At 42.5% G+C, this 23,208-nt stretch overlaps 55 non-coding genes and 2 pseudogenes across 55 annotated transcripts in view; all 57 read left to right on the forward strand.

Annotated features, from left to right (window-relative positions):
* Window positions 1–42, forward strand: part of LOC123735428 (5S ribosomal RNA) — a 119-nt gene extending 77 nt beyond the window's left edge. The window contains exon 1 of the ribosomal RNA XR_006765510.1: window positions 1–42. This exon is cut by the window's left edge and continues 77 nt beyond it. This is a non-coding gene — a ribosomal RNA (5S ribosomal RNA).
* A 409-nt stretch (window positions 43–451) lies between these two features.
* On the forward strand, window positions 452–570 carry LOC123735548 (5S ribosomal RNA). Its single transcript, XR_006765631.1, has one exon. It is a non-coding gene; the product is annotated as a 5S ribosomal RNA (ribosomal RNA).
* Window positions 571–709: 139 nt separating this feature from the next.
* Window positions 710–828, forward strand: LOC123735418 (5S ribosomal RNA). Its single transcript, XR_006765500.1, has one exon. It is a non-coding gene; the product is annotated as a 5S ribosomal RNA (ribosomal RNA).
* A 409-nt stretch (window positions 829–1,237) lies between these two features.
* Window positions 1,238–1,356, forward strand: LOC123735500 (5S ribosomal RNA). The gene has a single exon (XR_006765582.1). It is a non-coding gene; the product is annotated as a 5S ribosomal RNA (ribosomal RNA).
* Window positions 1,357–1,495: 139 nt separating this feature from the next.
* On the forward strand, window positions 1,496–1,614 carry LOC123735419 (5S ribosomal RNA). Its single transcript, XR_006765501.1, has one exon. It is a non-coding gene; the product is annotated as a 5S ribosomal RNA (ribosomal RNA).
* A 139-nt stretch (window positions 1,615–1,753) lies between these two features.
* Window positions 1,754–1,872, forward strand: LOC123735538 (5S ribosomal RNA). Its single transcript, XR_006765621.1, has one exon. It is a non-coding gene; the product is annotated as a 5S ribosomal RNA (ribosomal RNA).
* Window positions 1,873–2,281: 409 nt separating this feature from the next.
* Window positions 2,282–2,400, forward strand: LOC123735340 (5S ribosomal RNA). Its single transcript, XR_006765422.1, has one exon. It is a non-coding gene; the product is annotated as a 5S ribosomal RNA (ribosomal RNA).
* Window positions 2,401–2,539: 139 nt separating this feature from the next.
* LOC123735269 (5S ribosomal RNA) lies at window positions 2,540–2,658 on the forward strand. Its single transcript, XR_006765351.1, has one exon. It is a non-coding gene; the product is annotated as a 5S ribosomal RNA (ribosomal RNA).
* Window positions 2,659–3,067: 409 nt separating this feature from the next.
* Window positions 3,068–3,185, forward strand: LOC123735641 (uncharacterized; annotated as a pseudogene).
* Window positions 3,186–3,594: 409 nt separating this feature from the next.
* Window positions 3,595–3,713, forward strand: LOC123735409 (5S ribosomal RNA). Its single transcript, XR_006765491.1, has one exon. It is a non-coding gene; the product is annotated as a 5S ribosomal RNA (ribosomal RNA).
* A 139-nt stretch (window positions 3,714–3,852) lies between these two features.
* LOC123735341 (5S ribosomal RNA) lies at window positions 3,853–3,971 on the forward strand. Its single transcript, XR_006765423.1, has one exon. It is a non-coding gene; the product is annotated as a 5S ribosomal RNA (ribosomal RNA).
* Window positions 3,972–4,380: 409 nt separating this feature from the next.
* LOC123735672 (uncharacterized) lies at window positions 4,381–4,498 on the forward strand (annotated as a pseudogene).
* Window positions 4,499–4,907: 409 nt separating this feature from the next.
* LOC123735342 (5S ribosomal RNA) lies at window positions 4,908–5,026 on the forward strand. Its single transcript, XR_006765424.1, has one exon. It is a non-coding gene; the product is annotated as a 5S ribosomal RNA (ribosomal RNA).
* Window positions 5,027–5,165: 139 nt separating this feature from the next.
* Window positions 5,166–5,284, forward strand: LOC123735420 (5S ribosomal RNA). The gene has a single exon (XR_006765502.1). It is a non-coding gene; the product is annotated as a 5S ribosomal RNA (ribosomal RNA).
* A 139-nt stretch (window positions 5,285–5,423) lies between these two features.
* On the forward strand, window positions 5,424–5,542 carry LOC123735539 (5S ribosomal RNA). The gene has a single exon (XR_006765622.1). It is a non-coding gene; the product is annotated as a 5S ribosomal RNA (ribosomal RNA).
* Window positions 5,543–5,951: 409 nt separating this feature from the next.
* Window positions 5,952–6,070, forward strand: LOC123735501 (5S ribosomal RNA). The gene has a single exon (XR_006765583.1). It is a non-coding gene; the product is annotated as a 5S ribosomal RNA (ribosomal RNA).
* A 139-nt stretch (window positions 6,071–6,209) lies between these two features.
* Window positions 6,210–6,328, forward strand: LOC123735421 (5S ribosomal RNA). Its single transcript, XR_006765503.1, has one exon. It is a non-coding gene; the product is annotated as a 5S ribosomal RNA (ribosomal RNA).
* Window positions 6,329–6,467: 139 nt separating this feature from the next.
* Window positions 6,468–6,586, forward strand: LOC123735453 (5S ribosomal RNA). The gene has a single exon (XR_006765535.1). It is a non-coding gene; the product is annotated as a 5S ribosomal RNA (ribosomal RNA).
* A 409-nt stretch (window positions 6,587–6,995) lies between these two features.
* On the forward strand, window positions 6,996–7,114 carry LOC123735343 (5S ribosomal RNA). Its single transcript, XR_006765425.1, has one exon. It is a non-coding gene; the product is annotated as a 5S ribosomal RNA (ribosomal RNA).
* A 139-nt stretch (window positions 7,115–7,253) lies between these two features.
* Window positions 7,254–7,372, forward strand: LOC123735376 (5S ribosomal RNA). Its single transcript, XR_006765458.1, has one exon. It is a non-coding gene; the product is annotated as a 5S ribosomal RNA (ribosomal RNA).
* A 408-nt stretch (window positions 7,373–7,780) lies between these two features.
* Window positions 7,781–7,899, forward strand: LOC123735542 (5S ribosomal RNA). The gene has a single exon (XR_006765625.1). It is a non-coding gene; the product is annotated as a 5S ribosomal RNA (ribosomal RNA).
* A 408-nt stretch (window positions 7,900–8,307) lies between these two features.
* LOC123735429 (5S ribosomal RNA) lies at window positions 8,308–8,426 on the forward strand. Its single transcript, XR_006765511.1, has one exon. It is a non-coding gene; the product is annotated as a 5S ribosomal RNA (ribosomal RNA).
* Window positions 8,427–8,835: 409 nt separating this feature from the next.
* On the forward strand, window positions 8,836–8,954 carry LOC123735549 (5S ribosomal RNA). The gene has a single exon (XR_006765632.1). It is a non-coding gene; the product is annotated as a 5S ribosomal RNA (ribosomal RNA).
* Window positions 8,955–9,363: 409 nt separating this feature from the next.
* Window positions 9,364–9,482, forward strand: LOC123735344 (5S ribosomal RNA). Its single transcript, XR_006765426.1, has one exon. It is a non-coding gene; the product is annotated as a 5S ribosomal RNA (ribosomal RNA).
* A 139-nt stretch (window positions 9,483–9,621) lies between these two features.
* LOC123735430 (5S ribosomal RNA) lies at window positions 9,622–9,740 on the forward strand. The gene has a single exon (XR_006765512.1). It is a non-coding gene; the product is annotated as a 5S ribosomal RNA (ribosomal RNA).
* Window positions 9,741–10,150: 410 nt separating this feature from the next.
* LOC123735345 (5S ribosomal RNA) lies at window positions 10,151–10,269 on the forward strand. Its single transcript, XR_006765427.1, has one exon. It is a non-coding gene; the product is annotated as a 5S ribosomal RNA (ribosomal RNA).
* A 138-nt stretch (window positions 10,270–10,407) lies between these two features.
* On the forward strand, window positions 10,408–10,526 carry LOC123735280 (5S ribosomal RNA). The gene has a single exon (XR_006765362.1). It is a non-coding gene; the product is annotated as a 5S ribosomal RNA (ribosomal RNA).
* A 409-nt stretch (window positions 10,527–10,935) lies between these two features.
* LOC123735431 (5S ribosomal RNA) lies at window positions 10,936–11,054 on the forward strand. Its single transcript, XR_006765513.1, has one exon. It is a non-coding gene; the product is annotated as a 5S ribosomal RNA (ribosomal RNA).
* Window positions 11,055–11,463: 409 nt separating this feature from the next.
* Window positions 11,464–11,582, forward strand: LOC123735459 (5S ribosomal RNA). Its single transcript, XR_006765541.1, has one exon. It is a non-coding gene; the product is annotated as a 5S ribosomal RNA (ribosomal RNA).
* Window positions 11,583–11,721: 139 nt separating this feature from the next.
* On the forward strand, window positions 11,722–11,840 carry LOC123735347 (5S ribosomal RNA). Its single transcript, XR_006765429.1, has one exon. It is a non-coding gene; the product is annotated as a 5S ribosomal RNA (ribosomal RNA).
* A 409-nt stretch (window positions 11,841–12,249) lies between these two features.
* On the forward strand, window positions 12,250–12,368 carry LOC123735503 (5S ribosomal RNA). The gene has a single exon (XR_006765585.1). It is a non-coding gene; the product is annotated as a 5S ribosomal RNA (ribosomal RNA).
* Window positions 12,369–12,507: 139 nt separating this feature from the next.
* Window positions 12,508–12,626, forward strand: LOC123735291 (5S ribosomal RNA). Its single transcript, XR_006765373.1, has one exon. It is a non-coding gene; the product is annotated as a 5S ribosomal RNA (ribosomal RNA).
* A 409-nt stretch (window positions 12,627–13,035) lies between these two features.
* Window positions 13,036–13,154, forward strand: LOC123735432 (5S ribosomal RNA). The gene has a single exon (XR_006765514.1). It is a non-coding gene; the product is annotated as a 5S ribosomal RNA (ribosomal RNA).
* Window positions 13,155–13,563: 409 nt separating this feature from the next.
* LOC123735460 (5S ribosomal RNA) lies at window positions 13,564–13,682 on the forward strand. Its single transcript, XR_006765542.1, has one exon. It is a non-coding gene; the product is annotated as a 5S ribosomal RNA (ribosomal RNA).
* Window positions 13,683–13,821: 139 nt separating this feature from the next.
* LOC123735348 (5S ribosomal RNA) lies at window positions 13,822–13,940 on the forward strand. Its single transcript, XR_006765430.1, has one exon. It is a non-coding gene; the product is annotated as a 5S ribosomal RNA (ribosomal RNA).
* Window positions 13,941–14,349: 409 nt separating this feature from the next.
* LOC123735504 (5S ribosomal RNA) lies at window positions 14,350–14,468 on the forward strand. The gene has a single exon (XR_006765586.1). It is a non-coding gene; the product is annotated as a 5S ribosomal RNA (ribosomal RNA).
* Window positions 14,469–14,607: 139 nt separating this feature from the next.
* Window positions 14,608–14,726, forward strand: LOC123735302 (5S ribosomal RNA). Its single transcript, XR_006765384.1, has one exon. It is a non-coding gene; the product is annotated as a 5S ribosomal RNA (ribosomal RNA).
* Window positions 14,727–15,135: 409 nt separating this feature from the next.
* On the forward strand, window positions 15,136–15,254 carry LOC123735505 (5S ribosomal RNA). The gene has a single exon (XR_006765587.1). It is a non-coding gene; the product is annotated as a 5S ribosomal RNA (ribosomal RNA).
* A 139-nt stretch (window positions 15,255–15,393) lies between these two features.
* Window positions 15,394–15,512, forward strand: LOC123735349 (5S ribosomal RNA). The gene has a single exon (XR_006765431.1). It is a non-coding gene; the product is annotated as a 5S ribosomal RNA (ribosomal RNA).
* A 409-nt stretch (window positions 15,513–15,921) lies between these two features.
* Window positions 15,922–16,040, forward strand: LOC123735532 (5S ribosomal RNA). Its single transcript, XR_006765615.1, has one exon. It is a non-coding gene; the product is annotated as a 5S ribosomal RNA (ribosomal RNA).
* A 138-nt stretch (window positions 16,041–16,178) lies between these two features.
* Window positions 16,179–16,297, forward strand: LOC123735313 (5S ribosomal RNA). The gene has a single exon (XR_006765395.1). It is a non-coding gene; the product is annotated as a 5S ribosomal RNA (ribosomal RNA).
* A 138-nt stretch (window positions 16,298–16,435) lies between these two features.
* On the forward strand, window positions 16,436–16,554 carry LOC123735324 (5S ribosomal RNA). Its single transcript, XR_006765406.1, has one exon. It is a non-coding gene; the product is annotated as a 5S ribosomal RNA (ribosomal RNA).
* Window positions 16,555–16,963: 409 nt separating this feature from the next.
* On the forward strand, window positions 16,964–17,082 carry LOC123735506 (5S ribosomal RNA). The gene has a single exon (XR_006765588.1). It is a non-coding gene; the product is annotated as a 5S ribosomal RNA (ribosomal RNA).
* A 139-nt stretch (window positions 17,083–17,221) lies between these two features.
* Window positions 17,222–17,340, forward strand: LOC123735350 (5S ribosomal RNA). The gene has a single exon (XR_006765432.1). It is a non-coding gene; the product is annotated as a 5S ribosomal RNA (ribosomal RNA).
* Window positions 17,341–17,749: 409 nt separating this feature from the next.
* Window positions 17,750–17,868, forward strand: LOC123735351 (5S ribosomal RNA). The gene has a single exon (XR_006765433.1). It is a non-coding gene; the product is annotated as a 5S ribosomal RNA (ribosomal RNA).
* A 139-nt stretch (window positions 17,869–18,007) lies between these two features.
* Window positions 18,008–18,126, forward strand: LOC123735335 (5S ribosomal RNA). Its single transcript, XR_006765417.1, has one exon. It is a non-coding gene; the product is annotated as a 5S ribosomal RNA (ribosomal RNA).
* Window positions 18,127–18,265: 139 nt separating this feature from the next.
* On the forward strand, window positions 18,266–18,384 carry LOC123735346 (5S ribosomal RNA). Its single transcript, XR_006765428.1, has one exon. It is a non-coding gene; the product is annotated as a 5S ribosomal RNA (ribosomal RNA).
* A 408-nt stretch (window positions 18,385–18,792) lies between these two features.
* LOC123735584 (5S ribosomal RNA) lies at window positions 18,793–18,912 on the forward strand. The gene has a single exon (XR_006765667.1). It is a non-coding gene; the product is annotated as a 5S ribosomal RNA (ribosomal RNA).
* A 409-nt stretch (window positions 18,913–19,321) lies between these two features.
* On the forward strand, window positions 19,322–19,440 carry LOC123735352 (5S ribosomal RNA). Its single transcript, XR_006765434.1, has one exon. It is a non-coding gene; the product is annotated as a 5S ribosomal RNA (ribosomal RNA).
* A 139-nt stretch (window positions 19,441–19,579) lies between these two features.
* Window positions 19,580–19,698, forward strand: LOC123735357 (5S ribosomal RNA). The gene has a single exon (XR_006765439.1). It is a non-coding gene; the product is annotated as a 5S ribosomal RNA (ribosomal RNA).
* A 408-nt stretch (window positions 19,699–20,106) lies between these two features.
* Window positions 20,107–20,225, forward strand: LOC123735353 (5S ribosomal RNA). The gene has a single exon (XR_006765435.1). It is a non-coding gene; the product is annotated as a 5S ribosomal RNA (ribosomal RNA).
* A 139-nt stretch (window positions 20,226–20,364) lies between these two features.
* LOC123735354 (5S ribosomal RNA) lies at window positions 20,365–20,483 on the forward strand. Its single transcript, XR_006765436.1, has one exon. It is a non-coding gene; the product is annotated as a 5S ribosomal RNA (ribosomal RNA).
* Window positions 20,484–20,620: 137 nt separating this feature from the next.
* On the forward strand, window positions 20,621–20,739 carry LOC123735355 (5S ribosomal RNA). Its single transcript, XR_006765437.1, has one exon. It is a non-coding gene; the product is annotated as a 5S ribosomal RNA (ribosomal RNA).
* A 408-nt stretch (window positions 20,740–21,147) lies between these two features.
* LOC123735433 (5S ribosomal RNA) lies at window positions 21,148–21,266 on the forward strand. The gene has a single exon (XR_006765515.1). It is a non-coding gene; the product is annotated as a 5S ribosomal RNA (ribosomal RNA).
* Window positions 21,267–21,673: 407 nt separating this feature from the next.
* Window positions 21,674–21,792, forward strand: LOC123735356 (5S ribosomal RNA). The gene has a single exon (XR_006765438.1). It is a non-coding gene; the product is annotated as a 5S ribosomal RNA (ribosomal RNA).
* A 644-nt stretch (window positions 21,793–22,436) lies between these two features.
* LOC123735358 (5S ribosomal RNA) lies at window positions 22,437–22,555 on the forward strand. Its single transcript, XR_006765440.1, has one exon. It is a non-coding gene; the product is annotated as a 5S ribosomal RNA (ribosomal RNA).
* Window positions 22,556–22,693: 138 nt separating this feature from the next.
* LOC123735368 (5S ribosomal RNA) lies at window positions 22,694–22,812 on the forward strand. The gene has a single exon (XR_006765450.1). It is a non-coding gene; the product is annotated as a 5S ribosomal RNA (ribosomal RNA).
* Window positions 22,813–23,208: the final 396 nt, after the last annotated feature.

Here is a 23,208-nt window from a genome sequence, read left to right on the forward strand (position 1 = left end):
CTTGGATGGGAGACCGCCTGGGAATACCAGGTGCTGTAAGCATTTTGTCCACGAGGGTTTGCTCTTGCACTATTTCATCAGCAACACTGCCTTGTATTAAGCATTTAATGATGAATTGACTAAATGCAGCTTCCTGCCTTTTTAATAGGATCAAATTTCCTTGTGTTTTCAATTAGCATCTGCCTTGTATTTATAAGACAAACAAGAATATTGTTGCTGAATGCAGCTTGTGTGTGCTTTGTGCTCCTTTGCCCTGTTCAAATGATGAAAGGAAATAAAGTTGGTATTTTATCCAACTACGTGTGCTAAAAACTGATGGGAACAGTGTTTGTAATTTCTTCTACTTTTTCAGTGACACAAAGTTCAAGCTGCTTATCTAATTGGTGAAAATGCAATGTCTGTTTATCAGACTCATTTTGACTATATATGTTGTAGCAAGAGATTGTTTCTCGCTTACCGCCATATCAGCCTGGGTACGCCCGATCTCGTCTGATCTCGGAAGCTAAGCAGGGTCGGGCCTGGTTAGTACTTGGATGGGAGACCGCCTGGGAATACCAGGTGCTGTAAGCATTTTGTCCACGAGGGTGTGCTCTTGCACTATTTCATCAGCAACACTGCCTTGTATTAAGCATTTAATGATGAATTGACTAAATGTCTGTTTTATCAGACTCACTTTGACTATATATGTTGTAGCAAGAGATTGTTTCTCGCTTACGGCCATACCAGCCTGGGTACGCCCGATCTCGTCTGATCTCGGAAGCTAAGCAGGGTCGGGCCTGGTTAGTACTTGGATGGGAGCCCGCCTGGGAATACCAGGTGCTGTAAGCATTTTGTCCACGAGGGTGTGCTCTTGCACTATTTCATCAGCAACACTGCCTTGTATTAAGCATTTAATGATGAATTGACTAAATGCAGCTTCCTGCCTTTTTAATAGGATCAAATTTCCTTGTGTTTTCAATTAGCATCTGCCTTGTATTTATAAGACAAACAAGAATATTGTTGCTGAATGCAGCTTGTGTGTGCTTTGTGCTCCTTTGCCCTGTTCAAATGATGAAAGGAAATAAAGTTGGTATTTTATCCAACTACGTGTGCTAAAAACTGATGGGAACAGTGTTTGTAATTTCTTCTACTTTTTCAGTGACACAAAGTTCAAGCTGCTTATCTAATTGGTGAAAATGCAATGTCTGTTTATCAGACTCATTTTGACTATATATGTTGTAGCAAGAGATTGTTTCTCGCTTACCGCCATACCAGCCTGGGTACGCCCGATCTCGTCTGATCTCGGAAGCTAAGCAGGGTCGGGCCTGGTTAGTACTTGGATGGGAGACCGCCTGGGAATACCAGGTGCTGTAAGCATTTTGTCCACGAGGGTGTGCTCTTGCACTATTTCATCAGCAACACTGCCTTGTATTAAGCATTTAATGATGAATTGACTAAATGTCTGTTTTATCAGACTCACTTTGACTATATATGTTGTAGCAAGAGATTGTTTCTCGCTTACGGCCATACCAGCCTGGGTACGCCCGATCTCGTCTGATCTCGGAAGCTAAGCAGGGTCGGGCCTGGTTAGTACTTGGATGGGAGCCCGCCTGGGAATACCAGGTGCTGTAAGCATTTTGTCCACGAGGGTGTGCTCTTGCACTATTTCATCAGCAACACTGCCTTGTATTAAGCATTTAATGATGAATTGACTAAATGTCTGTTTTATCAGACTCACTTTGACTATATATGTTGTAGCAAGAGATTGTTTCTCGCTTACGGCCATACCAGCCAGGGTACGCCCGATCTCGTCTGATCTCGGAAGCTAAGCAGGGTCGGGCCTGGTTAGTACTTGGATGGGAGCCCGCCTGGGAATACCAGGTGCTGTAAGCATTTTGTCCACGAGGGTGTGCTCTTGCACTATTTCATCAGCAACACTGCCTTGTATTAAGCATTTAATGATGAATTGACTAAATGCAGCTTCCTGCCTTTTTAATAGGATCAAATTTCCTTGTGTTTTCAATTAGCATCTGCCTTGTATTTATAAGACAAACAAGAATATTGTTGCTGAATGCAGCTTGTGTGTGCTTTGTGCTCCTTTGCCCTGTTCAAATGATGAAAGGAAATAAAGTTGGTATTTTATCCAACTACGTGTGCTAAAAACTGATGGGAACAGTGTTTGTAATTTCTTCTACTTTTTCAGTGACACAAAGTTCAAGCTGCTTATCTAATTGGTGAAAATGCAATGTCTGTTTATCAGACTCATTTTGACTATATATGTTGTAGCAAGAGATTGTTTCTCGCTTACGGCCATACCAGCCTGGGTACGCCCGATCTCGTCTGATCTCGGAAGCTAAGCAGGGTCGGGCCTGGTTAGTACTTGGATGGGAGACCGCCTGGGAATACCAGGTGCTGTAAGCATTTTGTCCACGAGGGTGTGCTCTTGCACTATTTCATCAGCAACACTGCCTTGTATTAAGCATTTAATGATGAATTGACTAAATGTCTGTTTTATCAGACTCACTTTGACTATATATGTTGTAGCAAGAGATTGTTTCTCGCTTACGGCCATACCATCCTGGGTACGCCCGATCTCGTCTGATCTCGGAAGCTAAGCAGGGTCGGGCCTGGTTAGTACTTGGATGGGAGACCGCCTGGGAATACCAGGTGCTGTAAGCATTTTGTCCACGAGGGTGTGCCCCTGCACTATTTCATCAGCAACACTGCCTTGTAGTAAGCATTTAATGATGAATTGACTAAATGCAGCTTCCTGCCTTTTTAATAGGATCAAATTTCCTTGTGTTTTCAATTAGCATCTGCCTTGTATTTATAAGACAAACAAGAATATTGTTGCTGAATGCAGCTTGTGTGTGCTTTGTGCTCCTTTGCCCTGTTCAAATGATGAAAGGAAATAAAGTTTGTATTTTATCCAACTACCTGTGCTAAAAAGTGATGGGAACAGTGTTTGTAATTTCTTCTACTTTTTCAGTGACACAAAGTTCAAGCTGCTTATCTAATTGGTGAAAATGCAATGTCTGTTTATCACACTCACTTTGACTATATATGTTGTAGCAAGAGATTGTTTCTCGCCACGGCCATACCAGCCTGGGTACGCCCGATCTCGTCTGATCTCGGAAGCTAAGCAGGGTCGGGCCTGGTTAGTACTTGGATGGGAGACCGCCTGGGAATACCAGGTGCTGTAAGCATTTTGTCCACGAGGGTTTGCTCTTGCACTATTTCATCAGCAACACTGCCTTGTATTAAGCATTTAATGATGAATTGACTAAATGCAGCTTCCTGCCTTTTTAATAGGATCAAATTTCCTTGTGTTTTCAATTAGCATCTGCCTTGTATTTATAAGACAAACAAGAATATTGTTGCTGAATGCAGCTTGTGTGTGCTTTGTGCTCCTTTGCCCTGTTCAAATGATGAAAGGAAATAAAGTTGGTATTTTATCCAACTACGTGTGCTAAAAACTGATGGGAACAGTGTTTGTAATTTCTTCTACTTTTTCAGTGACACAAAGTTCAAGCTGCTTATCTAATTGGTGAAAATGCAATGTCTGTTTATCAGACTCACTTTGACTATATATGTTGTAGCAAGAGATTGTTTCTCGCTTACGGCCATATCAGCCTGGGTACGCCCGATCTCGTCTGATCTCGGAAGCTAAGCAGGGTCGGGCCTGGTTAGTACTTGGATGGGAGACCGCCTGGGAATACCAGGTGCTGTAAGCATTTTGTCCACGAGGGTGTGCTCTTGCACTATTTCATCAGCAACACTGCCTTGTATTAAGCATTTAATGATGAATTGACTAAATGTCTGTTTTATCAGACTCACTTTGACTATATATGTTGTAGCAAGAGATTGTTTCTCGCTTACGGCCATACCAGCCTGGGTACGCCCGATCTCGTCTGATCTCGGAAGCTAAGCAGGGTCGGGCCTGGTTAGTACTTGGATGGGAGACCGCCTGGGAATACCAGGTGCTGTAAGCATTTTGTCCACGAGGGTGTGCCCCTGCACTATTTCATCAGCAACACTGCCTTGTAGTAAGCATTTAATGATGAATTGACTAAATGCAGCTTCCTGCCTTTTTAATAGGATCAAATTTCCTTGTGTTTTCAATTAGCATCTGCCTTGTATTTATAAGACAAACAAGAATATTGTTGCTGAATGCAGCTTGTGTGTGCTTTGTGCTCCTTTGCCCTGTTCAAATGATGAAAGGAAATAAAGTTTGTATTTTATCCAACTACCTGTGCTAAAAAGTGATGGGAACAGTGTTTGTAATTTCTTCTACTTTTTCAGTGACACAAAGTTCAAGCTGCTTATCTAATTGGTGAAAATGCAATGTCTGTTTATCACACTCACTTTGACTATATATGTTGTAGCAAGAGATTGTTTCTCGCCACGGCCATACCAGCCTGGGTACGCCCGAACTCGTCTGATCTCGGAAGCTAAGCAGGGTCGGGCCTGGTTAGTACTTGGATGGGAGACCGCCTGGGAATACCAGGTGCTGTAAGCATTTTGTCCACGAGGGTTTGCTCTTGCACTATTTCATCAGCAACACTGCCTTGTATTAAGCATTTAATGATGAATTGACTAAATGCAGCTTCCTGCCTTTTTAATAGGATCAAATTTCCTTGTGTTTTCAATTAGCATCTGCCTTGTATTTATAAGACAAACAAGAATATTGTTGCTGAATGCAGCTTGTGTGTGCTTTGTGCTCCTTTGCCCTGTTCAAATGATGAAAGGAAATAAAGTTGGTATTTTATCCAACTACGTGTGCTAAAAACTGATGGGAACAGTGTTTGTAATTTCTTCTACTTTTTCAGTGACACAAAGTTCAAGCTGCTTATCTAATTGGTGAAAATGCAATGTCTGTTTATCAGACTCATTTTGACTATATATGTTGTAGCAAGAGATTGTTTCTCGCTTACGGCCATACCAGCCTGGGTACGCCCGATCTCGTCTGATCTCGGAAGCTAAGCAGGGTCGGGCCTGGTTAGTACTTGGATGGGAGACCGCCTGGGAATACCAGGTGCTGTAAGCATTTTGTCCACGAGGGTGTGCTCTTGCACTATTTCATCAGCAACACTGCCTTGTATTAAGCATTTAATGATGAATTGACTAAATGTCTGTTTTATCAGACTCACTTTGACTATATATGTTGTAGCAAGAGATTGTTTCTCGCTTACGGCCATACCAGCCTGGGTACGCCCGATCTCGTCTGATCTCGGAAGCTAAGCAGGGTCGGGCCTGGTTAGTACTTGGATGGGAGCCCGCCTGGGAATACCAGGTGCTGTAAGCATTTTGTCCACGAGGGTGTGCTCTTGCACTATTTCATCAGCAACACTGCCTTGTATTAAGCATTTAATGATGAATTGACTAAATGTCTGTTTTATCAGACTCACTTTGACTATATATGTTGTAGCAAGAGATTGTTTCTCGCTTACGGCCATACCAGCCAGGGTACGCCCGATCTCGTCTGATCTCGGAAGCTAAGCAGGGTCGGGCCTGGTTAGTACTTGGATGGGAGCCCGCCTGGGAATACCAGGTGCTGTAAGCATTTTGTCCACGAGGGTGTGCTCTTGCACTATTTCATCAGCAACACTGCCTTGTATTAAGCATTTAATGATGAATTGACTAAATGCAGCTTCCTGCCTTTTTAATAGGATCAAATTTCCTTGTGTTTTCAATTAGCATCTGCCTTGTATTTATAAGACAAACAAGAATATTGTTGCTGAATGCAGCTTGTGTGTGCTTTGTGCTCCTTTGCCCTGTTCAAATGATGAAAGGAAATAAAGTTGGTATTTTATCCAACTACGTGTGCTAAAAACTGATGGGAACAGTGTTTGTAATTTCTTCTACTTTTTCAGTGACACAAAGTTCAAGCTGCTTATCTAATTGGTGAAAATGCAATGTCTGTTTATCAGACTCATTTTGACTATATATGTTGTAGCAAGAGATTGTTTCTCGCTTACCGCCATACCAGCCTGGGTACGCCCGATCTCGTCTGATCTCGGAAGCTAAGCAGGGTCGGGCCTGGTTAGTACTTGGATGGGAGACCGCCTGGGAATACCAGGTGCTGTAAGCATTTTGTCCACGAGGGTGTGCTCTTGCACTATTTCATCAGCAACACTGCCTTGTATTAAGCATTTAATGATGAATTGACTAAATGTCTGTTTTATCAGACTCACTTTGACTATATATGTTGTAGCAAGAGATTGTTTCTCGCTTACGGCCATACCAGCCTGGGTACGCCCGATCTCGTCTGATCTCGGAAGCTAAGCAGGGTCGGGCCTGGTTAGTACTTGGATGGGAGCCCGCCTGGGAATACCAGGTGCTGTAAGCATTTTGTCCACGAGGGTGTGCTCTTGCACTATTTCATCAGCAACACTGCCTTGTATTAAGCATTTAATGATGAATTGACTAAATGTCTGTTTTATCAGACTCACTTTGACTATATATGTTGTAGCAAGAGATTGTTTCTCGCTTACGGCCATACCAGCCAGGGTACGCCCGATCTCGTCTGATCTCGGAAGCTAAGCAGGGTCGGGCCTGGTTAGTACTTGGATGGGAGACCGCCTGGGAATACCAGGTGCTGTAAGCATTTTGTCCACGAGGGTGTGCCCCTGCACTATTTCATCAGCAACACTGCCTTGTAGTAAGCATTTAATGATGAATTGACTAAATGCAGCTTCCTGCCTTTTTAATAGGATCAAATTTCCTTGTGTTTTCAATTAGCATCTGCCTTGTATTTATAAGACAAACAAGAATATTGTTGCTGAATGCAGCTTGTGTGTGCTTTATGCTCCTTTGCCCTGTTCAAATGATGAAAGGAAATAAAGTTTGTATTTTATCCAACTACCTGTGCTAAAAAGTGATGGCAACAGATTTTGTAATTTCTTCTACTTTTTCAGTGACACAAAGTTCAAGCTGCTTATCTAATTGGTGAAAATGCAATGTCTGTTTATCAGACTCATTTTGACTATATATGTTGTAGCAAGAGATTGTTTCTCGCTTACGGCCATACCAGCCTGGGTACGCCCGATCTCGTCTGATCTCGGAAGCTAAGCAGGGTCGGGCCTGGTTAGTACTTGGATGGGAGACCGCCTGGGAATACCAGGTGCTGTAAGCATTTTGTCCACGAGGGGGTGCTCTTGCACTATTTCATCAGCAACACTGCCTTGTATTAAGCATTTAATGATGAATTGACTAAATGTCTGTTTTATCAGACTCACTTTGACTATATATGTTGTAGCAAGAGATTGTTTCTCGCTTACGGCCATACCATCCTGGGTACGCCCGATCTCGTCTGATCTCGGAAGCTAAGCAGGGTCGGGCCTGGTTACTACTTGGATGGGAGACCGCCTGGGAATACCAGGTGCTGTAAGCATTTTGTCCACGAGGGTGTGCCCCTGCACTATTTCATCAGCAACACTGCCTTGTAGTAAGCATTTAATGATGAATTGACTAAATGCAGCTTCCTGCCTTTTAATAGGATCAAATTTCCTTGTGTTTTCAATTAGCATCTGCCTTGTATTTATAAGACAAACAAGAATATTGTTGCTGAATGCAGCTTGTGTGTGCTTTGTGCTCCTTTGCCCTGTTCAAATGATGAAAGGAAATAAAGTTTGTATTTTATCCAACTACCTGTGCTAAAAAGTGATGGGAACAGTGTTTGTAATTTCTTCTACTTTTTCAGTGACACAAAGTTCAAGCTGCTTATCTAATTGGTGAAAATGCAATGTCTGTTTATCACACTCACTTTGACTATATATGTTGTAGCAAGAGTTTGTTTCTCGCTTACGGCCATACCAGCCTGGGTACGCCCGAACTCGTCTGATCTCGGAAGCTAAGCAGGGTCGGGCCTGGTTACTACTTGGATGGGAGACCGCCTGGGAATACCAGGTGCTGTAAGCATTTTGTCCACGAGGGTGTGCCCCTGCACTATTTCATCAGCAACACTGCCTTGTAGTAAGCATTTAATGATGAATTGACTAAATGCAGCTTCCTGCCTTTTAATAGGATCAAATTTCCTTGTGTTTTCAATTAGCATCTGCCTTGTATTTATAAGACAAACAAGAATATTGTTGCTGAATGCAGCTTGTGTGTGCTTTGTGCTCCTTTGCCCTGTTCAAATGATGAAAGGAAATAAAGTTTGTATTTTATCCAACTACCTGTGCTAAAAAGTGATGGGAACAGTGTTTGTAATTTCTTCTACTTTTTCAGTGACACAAAGTTCAAGCTGCTTATCTAATTGGTGAAAATGCAATGTCTGTTTATCACACTCACTTTGACTATATATGTTGTAGCAAGAGATTGTTTCTCGCTTACGGCCATACCAGCCTGGGTACGCCCGAACTCGTCTGATCTCGGAAGCTAAGCAGGGTCGGGCCTGGTTAGTACTTGGATGGGAGACCGCCTGGGAATACCAGGTGCTGTAAGCATTTTGTCCACGAGGGTGTGCTCTTGCACTATTTCATCAGCAACACTGCCTTGTATTAAGCATTTAATGATGAATTGACTAAATGCAGCTTCCTGCCTTTTTAATAGGATCAAATTTCCTTGTGTTTTCAATTAGCATCTGCCTTGTATTTATAAGACAAACAAGAATATTGTTGCTGAATGCAGCTTGTGTGTGCTTTGTGCTCCTTTGCCCTGTTCAAATGATGAAAGGAAATAAAGTTGGTATTTTATCCAACTACGTGTGCTAAAAACTGATGGGAACAGTGTTTGTAATTTCTTCTACTTTTTCAGTGACACAAAGTTCAAGCTGCTTATCTAATTGGTGAAAATGCAATGTCTGTTTATCAGACTCATTTTGACTATATATGTTGTAGCAAGAGATTGTTTCTCGCTTACCGCCATATCAGCCTGGGTACGCCCGATCTCGTCTGATCTCGGAAGCTAAGCAGGGTCGGGCCTGGTTAGTACTTGGATGGGAGACCGCCTGGGAATACCAGGTGCTGTAAGCATTTTGTCCACGAGGGTGTGCCCCTGCACTATTTCATCAGCAACACTGCCTTGTAGTAAGCATTTAATGATGAATTGACTAAATGCAGCTTCCTGCCTTTTTAATAGGATCAAATTTCCTTGTGTTTTCAATTAGCATCTGCCTTGTATTTATAAGACAAACAAGAATATTGTTGCTGAATGCAGCTTGTGTGTGCTTTATGCTCCTTTGCCCTGTTCAAATGATGAAAGGAAATAAAGTTTGTATTTTATCCAACTACCTGTGCTAAAAAGTGATGGCAACAGATTTTATAATTTCTTCTACTTTTTCAGTGACACAAAGTTCAAGCTGCTTATCTAATTGGTGAAAATGCAATGTCTGTTTATCAGACTCATTTTGACTATATATGTTGTAGCAAGAGATTGTTTCTCGCTTACGGCCATACCAGCCTGGGTACGCCCGATCTCGTCTGATCTCGGAAGCTAAGCAGGGTCGGGCCTGGTTAGTACTTGGATGGGAGACCGCCTGGGAATACCAGGTGCTGTAAGCATTTTGTCCACGAGGGGGTGCTCTTGCACTATTTCATCAGCAACACTGCCTTGTATTAAGCATTTAATGATGAATTGACTAAATGTCTGTTTTATCAGACTCACTTTGACTATATATGTTGTAGCAAGAGATTGTTTCTCGCTTACGGCCATACCAGCCTGGGTACGCCCGAACTCGTCTGATCTCGGAAGCTAAGCAGGGTCGGGCCTGGTTAGTACTTGGATGGGAGACCGCCTGGGAATACCAGGTGCTGTAAGCATTTTGTCCACGAGGGTGTGCTCTTGCACTATTTCATCAGCAACACTGCCTTGTAGTAAGCATTTAATGATGAATTGACTAAATGCAGCTTCCTGCCTTTTTTCATAGGATCAAATTTCCTTGTGTTTTCAATTAGCATCTGCCTTGTATTTATAAGACAAACAAGAATATTGTTGCTGAATGCAGCTTGTGTGTGCTTTGTGCTCCTTTGCCCTGTTCAAATGATGAAAGGAAATAAAGTTGGTATTTTATCCAACTACGTGTGCTAAAAACTGATGGGAACAGTGTTTGTAATTTCTTCTACTTTTTCAGTGACACAAAGTTCAAGCTGCTTATCTAACTGGTGAAAATGCAATGTCTGTTTATCAGACTCATTTTGACTATATATGTTGTAGCAAGAGATTGTTTCTCGCTTACGGCCATACCAGCCTGGGTACGCCCGATCTCGTCTGATCTCGGAAGCTAAGCAGGGTCGGGCCTGGTTAGTACTTGGATGGGAGACCGCCTGGGAATACCAGGTGCTGTAAGCATTCTGTCCACGAGGTGTGCTCTTGCACTATTTCATCAGCAACACTGCCTTGTATTAAGCATTTAATGATGAATTGACTAAATGTCTGTTTTATCAGACTCACTTTGACTATATATGTTGTAGCAAGAGATTGTTTCTCGCTTACGGCCATACCATCCTGGGTACGCCCGATCTCGTCTGATCTCGGAAGCTAAGCAGGGTCGGGCCTGGTTAGTACTTGGATGGGAGACCGCCTGGGAATACCAGGTGCTGTAAGCATTTTGTCCACGAGGGTGTGCCCCTGCACTATTTCATCAGCAACACTGCCTTGTAGTAAGCATTTAATGATGAATTGACTAAATGCAGCTTCCTGCCTTTTTAATAGGATCAAATTTCCTTGTGTTTTCAATTAGCATCTGCCTTGTATTTATAAGACAAACAAGAATATTGTTGCTGAATGCAGCTTGTGTGTGCTTTGTGCTCCTTTGCCCTGTTCAAATGATGAAAGGAAATAAAGTTTGTATTTTATCCAACTACCTGTGCTAAAAAGTGATGGGAACAGTGTTTGTAATTTCTTCTACTTTTTCAGTGACACAAAGTTCAAGCTGCTTATCTAATTGGTGAAAATGCAATGTCTGTTTATCACACTCACTTTGACTATATATGTTGTAGCAAGAGATTGTTTCTCGCTTACGGCCATACCAGCCTGGGTACGCCCGAACTCGTCTGATCTCGGAAGCTAAGCAGGGTCGGGCCTGGTTAGTACTTGGATGGGAGACCGCCTGGGAATACCAGGTGCTGTAAGCATTTTGTCCACGAGGGTGTGCTCTTGCACTATTTCATCAGCAACACTGCCTTGTATTAAGCATTTAATGATGAATTGACTAAATGCAGCTTCCTGCCTTTTTAATAGGATCAAATTTCCTTGTGTTTTCAATTAGCATCTGCCTTGTATTTATAAGACAAACAAGAATATTGTTGCTGAATGCAGCTTGTGTGTGCTTTGTGCTCCTTTGCCCTGTTCAAATGATGAAAGGAAATAAAGTTGGTATTTTATCCAACTACGTGTGCTAAAAACTGATGGGAACAGTGTTTGTAATTTCTTCTACTTTTTCAGTGACACAAAGTTCAAGCTGCTTATCTAATTGGTGAAAATGCAATGTCTGTTTATCAGACTCATTTTGACTATATATGTTGTAGCAAGAGATTGTTTCTCGCTTACCGCCATACCAACCTGGGTACGCCCGATCTCGTCTGATCTCGGAAGCTAAGCAGGGTCGGGCCTGGTTAGTACTTGGATGGGAGACCGCCTGGGAATACCAGGTGCTGTAAGCATTTTGTCCACGAGGGTGTGCTCTTGCACTATTTCATCAGCAACACTGCCTTGTATTAAGCATTTAATGATGAATTGACTAAATGTCTGTTTTATCAGACTCACTTTGACTATATATGTTGTAGCAAGAGATTGTTTCTCGCTTACGGCCATACCAGCCTGGGTACGCCCGATCTCGTCTGATCTCGGAAGCTAAGCAGGGTCGGGCCTGGTTAGTACTTGGATGGGAGACCGCCTGGGAATACCAGGTGCTGTAAGCATTTTGTCCACGAGGGTGTGCCCCTGCACTATTTCATCAGCAACACTGCCTTGTAGTAAGCATTTAATGATGAATTGACTAAATGCAGCTTCCTGTCTTTTTAATAGGATCAAATTTCCTTGTGTTTTCAATTAGCATCTGCCTTGTATTTATAAGACAAACAAGAATATTGTTGCTGAATGCAGCTTGTGTGTGCTTTGTGCTCCTTTGCCCTGTTCAAATGATGAAAGGAAATAAAGTTTGTATTTTATCCAACTACCTGTGCTAAAAAGTGATGGCAACAGATTTTATAATTTCTTCTACTTTTTCAGTGACACAAAGTTCAAGCTGCTTATCTAATTGGTGAAAATGCAATGTCTGTTTATCAGACTCATTTTGACTATATATGTTGTAGCAAGAGATTGTTTCTCGCTTACCGCCATACCAGCCTGGGTACGCCCGATCTCGTCTGATCTCGGAAGCTAAGCAGGGTCGGGCCTGGTTAGTACTTGGATGGGAGACCGCCTGGGAATACCAGGTGCTGTAAGCATTTTGTCCACGAGGGTGTGCTCTTGCACTATTTCATCAGCAACACTGCCTTGTATTAAGCATTTAATGATGAATTGACTAAATGTCTGTTTTATCAGACTCACTTTGACTATATATGTTGTAGCAAGAGATTGTTTCTCGCTTACGGCCATACCATCCTGGGTACGCCCGATCTCGTCTGATCTCGGAAGCTAAGCAGGGTCGGGCCTGGTTAGTACTTGGATGGGAGACCGCCTGGGAATACCAGGTGCTGTAAGCATTTTGTCCACGAGGGTGTGCCCCTGCACTATTTCATCAGCAACACTGCCTTGTAGTAAGCATTTAATGATGAATTGACTAAATGCAGCTTCCTGCCTTTTTAATAGGATCAAATTTCCTTGTGTTTTCAATTAGCATCTGCCTTGTATTTATAAGACAAACAAGAATATTGTTGCTGAATGCAGCTTGTGTGTGCTTTGTGCTCCTTTGCCCTGTTCAAATGATGAAAGGAAATAAAGTTGGTATTTTATCCAACTACGTGTGCTAAAAAGTGATGGGAACAGTGTTTGTAATTTCTTCTACTTTTTCAGTGACACAAAGTTCAAGCTGCTTATCTAATTGGTGAAAATGCAATGTCTGTTTATCAGACTCATTTTGACTATATATGTTGTAGCAAGAGATTGTTTCTCGCTTACGGCCATACCAGCCTGGGTACGCCCGAACTCGTCTGATCTCGGAAGCTAAGCAGGGTCGGGCCTGGTTAGTACTTGGATGGGAGACCGCCTGGGAATACCAGGTGCTGTAAGCATTTTGTCCACGAGGGTGTGCTCTTGCACTATTTCATCAGCAACACTGCCTTGTATTAAGCATTTAATGATGAATTGACTAAATGCAGCTTCCTGCCTTTTTAATAGGATCAAATTTCCTTGTGTTTTCAATTAGCATCTGCCTTGTATTTATAAGACAAACAAGAATATTGTTGCTGAATGCAGCTTGTGTGTGCTTTGTGCTCCTTTGCCCTGTTCAAATGATGAAAGGAAATAAAGTTGGTATTTTATCCAACTACGTGTGCTAAAAACTGATGGGAACAGTGTTTGTAATTTCTTCTACTTTTTCAGTGACACAAAGTTCAAGCTGCTTATCTAATTGGTGAAAATGCAATGTCTGTTTATCAGACTCATTTTGACTATATATGTTGTAGCAAGAGATTGTTTCTCGCTTACCGCCATACCAACCTGGGTACGCCCGATCTCGTCTGATCTCGGAAGCTAAGCAGGGTCGGGCCTGGTTAGTACTTGGATGGGAGACCGCCTGGGAATACCAGGTGCTGTAAGCATTTTGTCCACGAGGGTGTGCTCTTGCACTATTTCATCAGCAACACTGCCTTGTATTAAGCATTTAATGATGAATTGACTAAATGTCTGTTTTATCAGACTCACTTTGACTATATATGTTGTAGCAAGAGATTGTTTCTCGCTTACGGCCATACCAGCCTGGGTACGCCCGATCTCGTCTGATCTCGGAAGCTAAGCAGGGTCGGGCCTGGTTAGTACTTGGATGGGAGACCGCCTGGGAATACCAGGTGCTGTAAGCATTTTGTCCACGAGGGTGTGCCCCTGCACTATTTCATCAGCAACACTGCCTTGTAGTAAGCATTTAATGATGAATTGACTAAATGCAGCTTCCTGCCTTTTTAATAGGATCAAATTTCCTTGTGTTTTCAATTAGCATCTGCCTTGTATTTATAAGACAAACAAGAATATTGTTGCTGAATGCAGCTTGTGTGTGCTTTATGCTCCTTTGCCCTGTTCAAATGATGAAAGGAAATAAAGTTTGTATTTTATCCAACTACCTGTGCTAAAAAGTGATGGCAACAGATTTTATAATTTCTTCTACTTTTTCAGTGACACAAAGTTCAAGCTGCTTATCTAATTGGTGAAAATGCAATGTCTGTTTATCAGACTCATTTTGACTATATATGTTGTAGCAAGAGATTGTTTCTCGCTTACCGCCATACCAGCCTGGGTACGCCCGATCTCGTCTGATCTCGGAAGCTAAGCAGGGTCGGGCCTGGTTAGTACTTGGATGGGAGACCGCCTGGGAATACCAGGTGCTGTAAGCATTTTGTCCACGAGGGTGTGCTCTTGCACTATTTCATCAGCAACACTGCCTTGTATTAAGCATTTAATGATGAATTGACTAAATGTCTGTTTTATCAGACTCACTTTGACTATATATGTTGTAGCAAGAGATTGTTTCTCGCTTACGGCCATACCATCCTGGGTACGCCCGATCTCGTCTGATCTCGGAAGCTAAGCAGGGTCGGGCCTGGTTAGTACTTGGATGGGAGACCGCCTGGGAATACCAGGTGCTGTAAGCATTTTGTCCACGAGGGTGTGCCCCTGCACTATTTCATCAGCAACACTGCCTTGTAGTAAGCATTTAATGATGAATTGACTAAATGCAGCTTCCTGCCTTTTTAATAGGATCAAATTTCCTTGTGTTTTCAATTAGCATCTGCCTTGTATTTATAAGACAAACAAGAATATTGTTGCTGAATGCAGCTTGTGTGTGCTTTGTGCTCCTTTGCCCTGTTCAAATGATGAAAGGAAATAAAGTTGGTATTTTATCCAACTACGTGTGCTAAAAACTGATGGGAACAGTGTTTGTAATTTCTTCTACTTTTTCAGTGACACAAAGTTCAAGCTGCTTATCTAATTGGTGAAAATGCAATGTCTGTTTATCAGACTCATTTTGACTATATATGTTGTAGCAAGAGATTGTTTCTCGCTTACCGCCATACCAGCCTGGGTACGCCCGATCTCGTCTGATCTCGGAAGCTAAGCAGGGTCGGGCCTGGTTAGTACTTGGATGGGAGACCGCCTGGGAATACCAGGTGCTGTAAGCATTTTGTCCACGAGGGTGTGCTCTTGCACTATTTCATCAGCAACACTGCCTTGTATTAAGCATTTAATGATGAATTGACTAAATGTCTGTTTTATCAGACTCACTTTGACTATATATGTTGTAGCAAGAGATTGTTTCTCGCTTACGGCCATACCAGCCTGGGTACGCCCGATCTCGTCTGATCTCGGAAGCTAAGCAGGGTCGGGCCTGGTTAGTACTTGGATGGGAGACCGCCTGGGAATACCAGGTGCTGTAAGCATTTTGTCCACGAGGGTGTGCCCCTGCACTATTTCATCAGCAACACTGCCTTGTAGTAAGCATTTAATGATGAATTGACTAAATGCAGCTTCCTGCCTTTTTAATAGGATCAAATTTCCTTGTGTTTTCAATTAGCATCTGCCTTGTATTTATAAGACAAACAAGAATATTGTTGCTGAATGCAGCTTGTGTGTGCTTTATGCTCCTTTGCCCTGTTCAAATGATGAAAGGAAATAAAGTTTGTATTTTATCCAACTACCTGTGCTAAAAAGTGATGGCAACAGATTTTATAATTTCTTCTACTTTTTCAGTGACACAAAGTTCAAGCTGCTTATCTAATTGGTGAAAATGCAATGTCTGTTTATCAGACTCATTTTGACTATATATGTTGTAGCAAGAGATTGTTTCTCGCTTACGGCCATACCAGCCTGGGTACGCCCGATCTCGTCTGATCTCGGAAGCTAAGCAGGGTCGGGCCTGGTTAGTACTTGGATTGGAGACCGCCTGGGAATACCAGGTGCTGTAAGCATTTTGTCCACGAGGGGTGCTCTTGCACTATTTCATCAGCAACACTGCCTTGTATTAAGCATTTAATGATGAATTGACTAAATGTCTGTTTTATCAGACTCACTTTGACTATATATGTTGTAGCAAGAGATTGTTTCTCGCTTACGGCCATACCATCCTGGGTACGCCCGATCTCGTCTGATCTCGGAAGCTAAGCAGGGTCGGGCCTGGTTAGTACTTGGATGGGAGACCGCCTGGGAATACCAGGTGCTGTAAGCATTCTGTCCACGAGGTGTGCTCTTGCACTATTTCATCAGCAACACTGCCTTGTATTAAGCATTTAATGATGAATTGACTAAATCTCTGTTTTATCAGACTCACTTTGACTATATATGTTGTAGCAAGAGATTGTTTCTCGCTTACGGCCATACCATCCTGGGTACGCCCGATCTCGTCTGATCTCGGAAGCTAAGCAGGGTCGGGCCTGGTTAGTACTTGGATGGGAGACCGCCTGGGAATACCAGGTGCTGTAAGCATTTTGTCCACGAGGGTGTGCCCCTGCACTATTTCATCAGCAACACTGCCTTGTAGTAAGCATTTAATGATGAATTGACTAAATGCAGCTTCCTGCCTTTTTAATAGGATCAAATTTCCTTGTGTTTTCAATTAGCATCTGCCTTGTATTTATAAGACAAACAAGAATATTGTTGCTGAATGCAGCTTGTGTGTGCTTTGTGCTCCTTTGCCCTGTTCAAATGATGAAAGGAAATAAAGTTGGTATTTTATCCAACTACGTGTGCTAAAAACTGATGGGAACAGTGTTTGTAATTTCTTCTACTTTTTCAGTGACACAAAGTTCAAGCTGCTTATCTAATTGGTGAAAATGCAATGTCTGTTTATCAGACTCATTTTGACTATATATGTTGTAGCAAGAGATTGTTTCTCGCTTACCGCCATACCAGCCTGGGTACGCCCGATCTCGTCTGATCTCGGAAGCTAAGCAGGGTCGGGCCTGGTTAGTACTTGGATGGGAGACCGCCTGGGAATACCAGGTGCTGTAAGCATTTTGTCCACGAGGGTGTGCTCTTGCACTATTTCATCAGCAACACTGCCTTGTATTAAGCATTTAATGATGAATTGACTAAATGTCTGTTTTATCAGACTCACTTTGACTATATATGTTGTAGCAAGAGATTGTTTCTCGCTTACGGCCATACCAGCCTGGGTACGCCCGATCTCGTCTGATCTCGGAAGCTAAGCAGGGTCGGGCCTGGTTAGTACTTGGATGGGAGACCGCCTGGGAATACCAGGTGCTGTAAGCATTTTGTCCACGAGGGTGTGCCCCTGCACTATTTCATCAGCAACACTGCCTTGTAGTAAGCATTTAATGATGAATTGACTAAATGCAGCTTCCTGCCTTTTTAATAGGATCAAATTTCCTTGTGTTTTCAATTAGCATCTGCCTTGTATTTATAAGACAAACAAGAATATTGTTGCTGAATGCAGCTTGTGTGTGCTTTATGCTCCTTTGCCCTGTTCAAATGATGAAAGGAAATAAAGTTTGTATTTTATCCAACTACCTGTGCTAAAAAGTGATGGCAACAGATTTTATAATTTCTTCTACTTTTTCAGTGACACAAAGTTCAAGCTGCTTATCTAATTGGTGAAAATGCAATGTCTGTTTATCAGACTCATTTTGACTATATATGTTGTAGCAAGAGATTGTTTCTCGCTTACGGCCATACCAGCCTGGGTACGCCCGATCTCGTCTGATCTCGGAAGCTAAGCAGGGTCGGGCCTGGTTAGTACTTGGATGGGAGACCGCCTGGGAATACCAGGTGCTGTAAGCATTTTGTCCACGAGGGGGTGCTCTTGCACTATTTCATCAGCAACACTGCCTTGTATTAAGCATTTAATGATGAATTGACTAAATGTCTGTTTTATCAGACTCACTTTGACTATATATGTTGTAGCAAGAGATTGTTTCTCGCTTACGGCCATACCATCCTGGGTACGCCCGATCTCGTCTGATCTCGGAAGCTAAGCAGGGTCGGGCCTGGTTAGTACTTGGATGGGAGACCGCCTGGGAATACCAGGTGCTGTAAGCATTCTGTCCACGAGGGGGTGCTCTTGCACTATTTCATCAGCAACACTGCCTTGTATTAAGCATTTAATGATGAATTGACTAAATCTCTGTTTTATCAGACTCACTTTGACTATATATGTTGTAGCAAGAGATTGTTTCTCGCTTACGGCCATACCATCCTGGGTACGCCCGATCTCGTCTGATCTCGGAAGCTAAGCAGGGTCGGGCCTGGTTAGTACTTGGATGGGAGACCGCCTGGGAATACCAGGTGCTGTAAGCATTTTGTCCACGAGGGTGTGCCCCTGCACTATTTCATCAGCAACACTGCCTTGTAGTAAGCATTTAATGATGAATTGACTAAATGCAGCTTCCTGCCTTTTTAATAGGATCAAATTTCCTTGTGTTTCAATTAGCATCTGCCTTGTATTTATAAGACAAACAAGAATATTGTTGCTGAATGCAGCTTGTGTGTGCTTTGTGCTCCTTTGCCCTGTTCAAATGATGAAAGGAAATAAAGTTTGTATTTTATCCAACTACCTGTGCTAAAAAGTGATGGGAACAGTGTTTGTAATTTCTTCTACTTTTTCAGTGACACAAAGTTCAAGCTGCTTATCTAATTGGTGAAAATGCAATGTCTGTTTATCACACTCACTTTGACTATATATGTTGTAGCAAGAGATTGTTTCTCGCTTACGGCCATACCAGCCTGGGTACGCCCGAACTCGTCTGATCTCGGAAGCTAAGCAGGGTCGGGCCTGGTTAGTACTTGGATGGGGAGACCGCCTGGGAATACCAGGTGCTGTAAGCATTTTGTCCACGAGGGTGTGCCCCTGCACTATTTCATCAGCAACACTGCCTTGTAGTAAGCATTTAATGATGAATTGACTAAATGCAGCTTCCTGCCTTTTTAATAGGATCAAATTTCCTTGTGTTTTCAATTAGCATCTGCCTTGTATTTATAAGACAAACAAGAATATTGTTGCTGAATGCAGCTTGTGTGTGCTTTGTGCTCCTTTGCCCTGTTCAAATGATGAAAGGAAATAAAGTTTGTATTTTATCCAACTACCTGTGCTAAAAAGTGATGGCAACAGATTTTGTAATTTCTTCTACTTTTTCAGTGACACAAAGTTCAAGCTGCTTATCTAATTGGTGAAAATGCAATGTCTGTTTATCAGACTCATTTTGACTATATATGTTGTAGCAAGAGATTGTTTCTCGCTTACGGCCATACCAGCCTGGGTACGCCCGATCTCGTCTGATCTCGGAAGCTAAGCAGGGTCGGGCCTGGTTAGTACTTGGATGGGAGACCGCCTGGGAATACCAGGTGCTGTAAGCATTTTGTCCACGAGGGGGTGCTCTTGCACTATTTCATCAGCAACACTGCCTTGTATTAAGCATTTAATGATGAATTGACTAAATGTCTGTTTTATCAGACTCACTTTGACTATATATGTTGTAGCAAGAGATTGTTTCTCGCTTACGGCCATACCATCCTGGGTACGCCCGATCTCGTCTGATCTCGGAAGCTAAGCAGGGTCGGGCCTGGTTAGTACTTGGATGGGAGACCGCCTGGGAATACCAGGTGCTGTAAGCATTTTGTCCACGAGGTGTGCCCCTGCACTATTTCATCAGCAACACTGCCTTGTAGTAAGCATTTAATGATGAATTGACTAAATGCAGCTTCCTGCCTTTTTAATAGGATCAAATTTCCTTGTGTTTTCAATTAGCATCTGCCTTGTATTTATAAGACAAACAAGAATATTGTTGCTGAATGCAGCTTGTGTGTGCTTTGTGCTCCTTTGCCCTGTTCAAATGATGAAAGGAAATAAAGTTGGTATTTTATCCAACTACGTGTGCTAAAAAGTGATGGGAACAGTGTTTGTAATTTCTTCTACTTTTTCAGTGACACAAAGTTCAAGCTGCTTATCTAATTGGTGAAAATGCAATGTCTGTTTATCAGACTCATTTTGACTATATATGTTGTAGCAAGAGATTGTTTCTCGCTTACGGCCATACCAGCCTGGGTACGCCCGATCTCGTCTGATCTCGGAAGCTAAGCAGGGTCGGGCCTGGTTAGTACTTGGATGGGAGACCGCCTGGGAATACCAGGTGCTGTAAGCATTTTGTCCACGAGGGTGTGCTCTTGCACTATTTCATCAGCAACACTGCCTTGTATTAAGCATTTAATGATGAATTGACTAAATGTCTGTTTTATCAGACTCACTTTGACTATATATGTTGTAGCAAGAGATTGTTTCTCGCTTACGGCCATACCAGCCTGGGTACGCCCGATCTCGTCTGATCTCGGAAGCTAAGCAGGGTCGGGCCTGGTTAGTACTTGGATGGGAGACCGCCTGGGAATACCAGGTGCTGTAAGCATTTGTCCACGAGGGGTGCTCTTGCACTATTTCATCAGCAACACTGCCTTGTATTAAGCATTTAATGATGAATTGACTAAATGTCTGTTTTATCAGACTCACTTTGACTATATATGTTGTAGCAAGAGATTGTTTCTCGCTTACGGCCATACCAGCCTGGGTACGCCCGATCTCGTCTGATCTCGGAAGCTAAGCAGGGTCGGGCCTGGTTAGTACTTGGATGGGAGACCGCCTGGGAATACCAGGTGCTGTAAGCATTTTGTCCACGAGGGTGTGCCCCTGCACTATTTCATCAGCAACACTGCCTTGTAGTAAGCATTTAATGATGAATTGACTAAATGCAGCTTCCTGCCTTTTAATAGGATCAAATTTCCTTGTGTTTTCAATTAGCATCTGCCTTGTATTTATAAGACAAACAAGAATATTGTTGCTGAATGCAGCTTGTGTGTGCTTTGTGCTCCTTTGCCCTGTTCAAATGATGAAAGGAAATAAAGTTTGTATTTTATCCAACTACCTGTGCTAAAAAGTGATGGGAACAGTTTTTGTAATTTCTTCTACTTTTTCAGTGACACAAAGTTCAAGCTGCTTATCTAATTGGTGAAAATGCAATGTCTGTTTATCAGACTCATTTTGACTATATATGTTGTAGCAAGAGATTGTTTCTCGCTTACGGCCATACCAGCCTGGGTACGCCCGAACTCGTCTGATCTCGGAAGCTAAGCAGGGTCGGGCCTGGTTAGTACTTGGATGGGAGACCGCCTGGGAATACCAGGTGCTGTAAGCATTTTGTCCACGAGGGGTGCTCTTGCACTATTTCATCAGCAACACTGCCTTGTATTAAGCATTTAATGATGAATTGACTAATGCAGCTTCCTGCCTTTTTAATAGGATCAAATTTCCTTGTGTTTTCAATTAGCATCTGCCTTGTATTTATAAGACAAACAAGAATATTGTTGCTGAATGCAGCTTGTGTGTGCTTTGTGCTCCTTTGCCCTGTTCAAATGATGAAAGGAAATAAAGTTGGTATTTTATCCAACTACGTGTGCTAAAAACTGATGGGAACAGTGTTTGTAATTTCTTCTACTTTTTCAGTGACACAAAGTTCAAGCTGCTTATCTAATTGGTGAAAATGCAATGTCTGTTTATCAGACTCATTTTGACTATATATGTTGTAGCAAGAGATTGTTTCTCGCTTACGGCCATACCAGCCTGGGTACGCCCGATCTCGTCTGATCTCGGAAGCTAAGCAGGGTCGGGCCTGGTTAGTACTTGGATGGGAGACCGCCTGGGAATACCAGGTGCTGTAAGCATTTGTCCACGGGGTGCTCTTGCACTATTTCATCAGCAACACTGCCTTGTATTAAGCATTTAATGATGAATTGACTAAATGTCTGTTTTATCAGACTCACTTTGACTATATATGTTGTAGCAAGAGATTGTTTCTCGCTACGGCCAACCAGCCTGGTACGGTTGATGAAGCTAAGCAGGGTGGGCCTGTTAGTACTTGGATGGGAGACCGCCTGGGAATACCAGGTGCTGTAAGCATTTTGTCCACGAGGGTGTGCCCCTGCACTATTTCATCAGCAACACTGCCTTGTAGTAAGCATTTAATGATGAATTGACTAAATGCAGCTTCCTGCCTTTTTAATAGGATCAAATTTCCTTGTGTTTTCAATTAGCATCTGCCTTGTATTTATAAGACAAACAAGAATATTGTTGCTGAATGCAGCTTGTGTGTGCTTTGTGCTCCTTTGCCCTGTTCAAATGATGAAAGGAAATAAAGTTTGTATTTTATCCAACTACCTGTGCTAAAAAGTGATGGGAACAGTTTTTATAATTTCTTCTACTTTTTCAGTGACACAAAGTTCAAGCTGCTTATCTAATTGGTGAAAATGCAATGTCTGTTTATCAGACTCATTTTGACTATATATGTTGTAGCAAGAGATTGTTTCTCGCTTACGGCCATACCAGCCTGGGTACGCCCGATCTCGTCTGATCTCGGAAGCTAAGCAGGGTCGGGCCTGGTTAGTACTTGGATGGGAGACCGCCTGGGAATACCAGGTGCTGTAAGCATTTTGTCCACGAGGTGTGCTCTTGCACTATTTCATCAGCAACACTGCCTTGTATTAAGCATTTAATGATGAATTGACTAAATGTCTGTTTTATCAGACTCACTTTGACTATATATGTTGTAGCAAGAGATTGTTTCTCGCTTACGGCCATACCATCCTGGGTACGCCCGATCTCGTCTGATCTCGGAAGCTAAGCAGGGTCGGGCCTGGTTAGTACTTGGATGGGAGACCGCCTGGGAATACCAGGTGCTGTAAGCATTTTGTCCACGAGGTGTGCCCCTGCACTATTTCATCAGCAACACTGCCTTGTAGTAAGCATTTAATGATGAATTGACTAAATGCAGCTTCCTGCCTTTTTAATAGGATCAAATTTCCTTGTGTTTTCAATTAGCATCTGCCTTGTATTTATAAGACAAACAAGAATATTGTTGCTGAATGCAGCTTGTGTGTGCTTTGTGCTCCTTTGCCCTGTTCAAATGATGAAAGGAAATAAAGTTTGTATTTTATCCAACTACGTGTGCTAAAAAAGTGATGGGAACAGTGTTTGTAATTTCTTCTACTTTTTCAGTGACACAAAGTTCAAGCTGCTTATCTAATTGGTGAAAATGCAATGTCTGTTTATCAGACTCATTTTGACTATATATGTTGTAGCAA

This window comes from Salmo salar, unplaced genomic scaffold (assembly GCF_905237065.1).
Source record: "Salmo salar unplaced genomic scaffold, Ssal_v3.1, whole genome shotgun sequence".
NCBI classification, from domain to species: domain Eukaryota; kingdom Metazoa; phylum Chordata; class Actinopteri; order Salmoniformes; family Salmonidae; genus Salmo; species Salmo salar.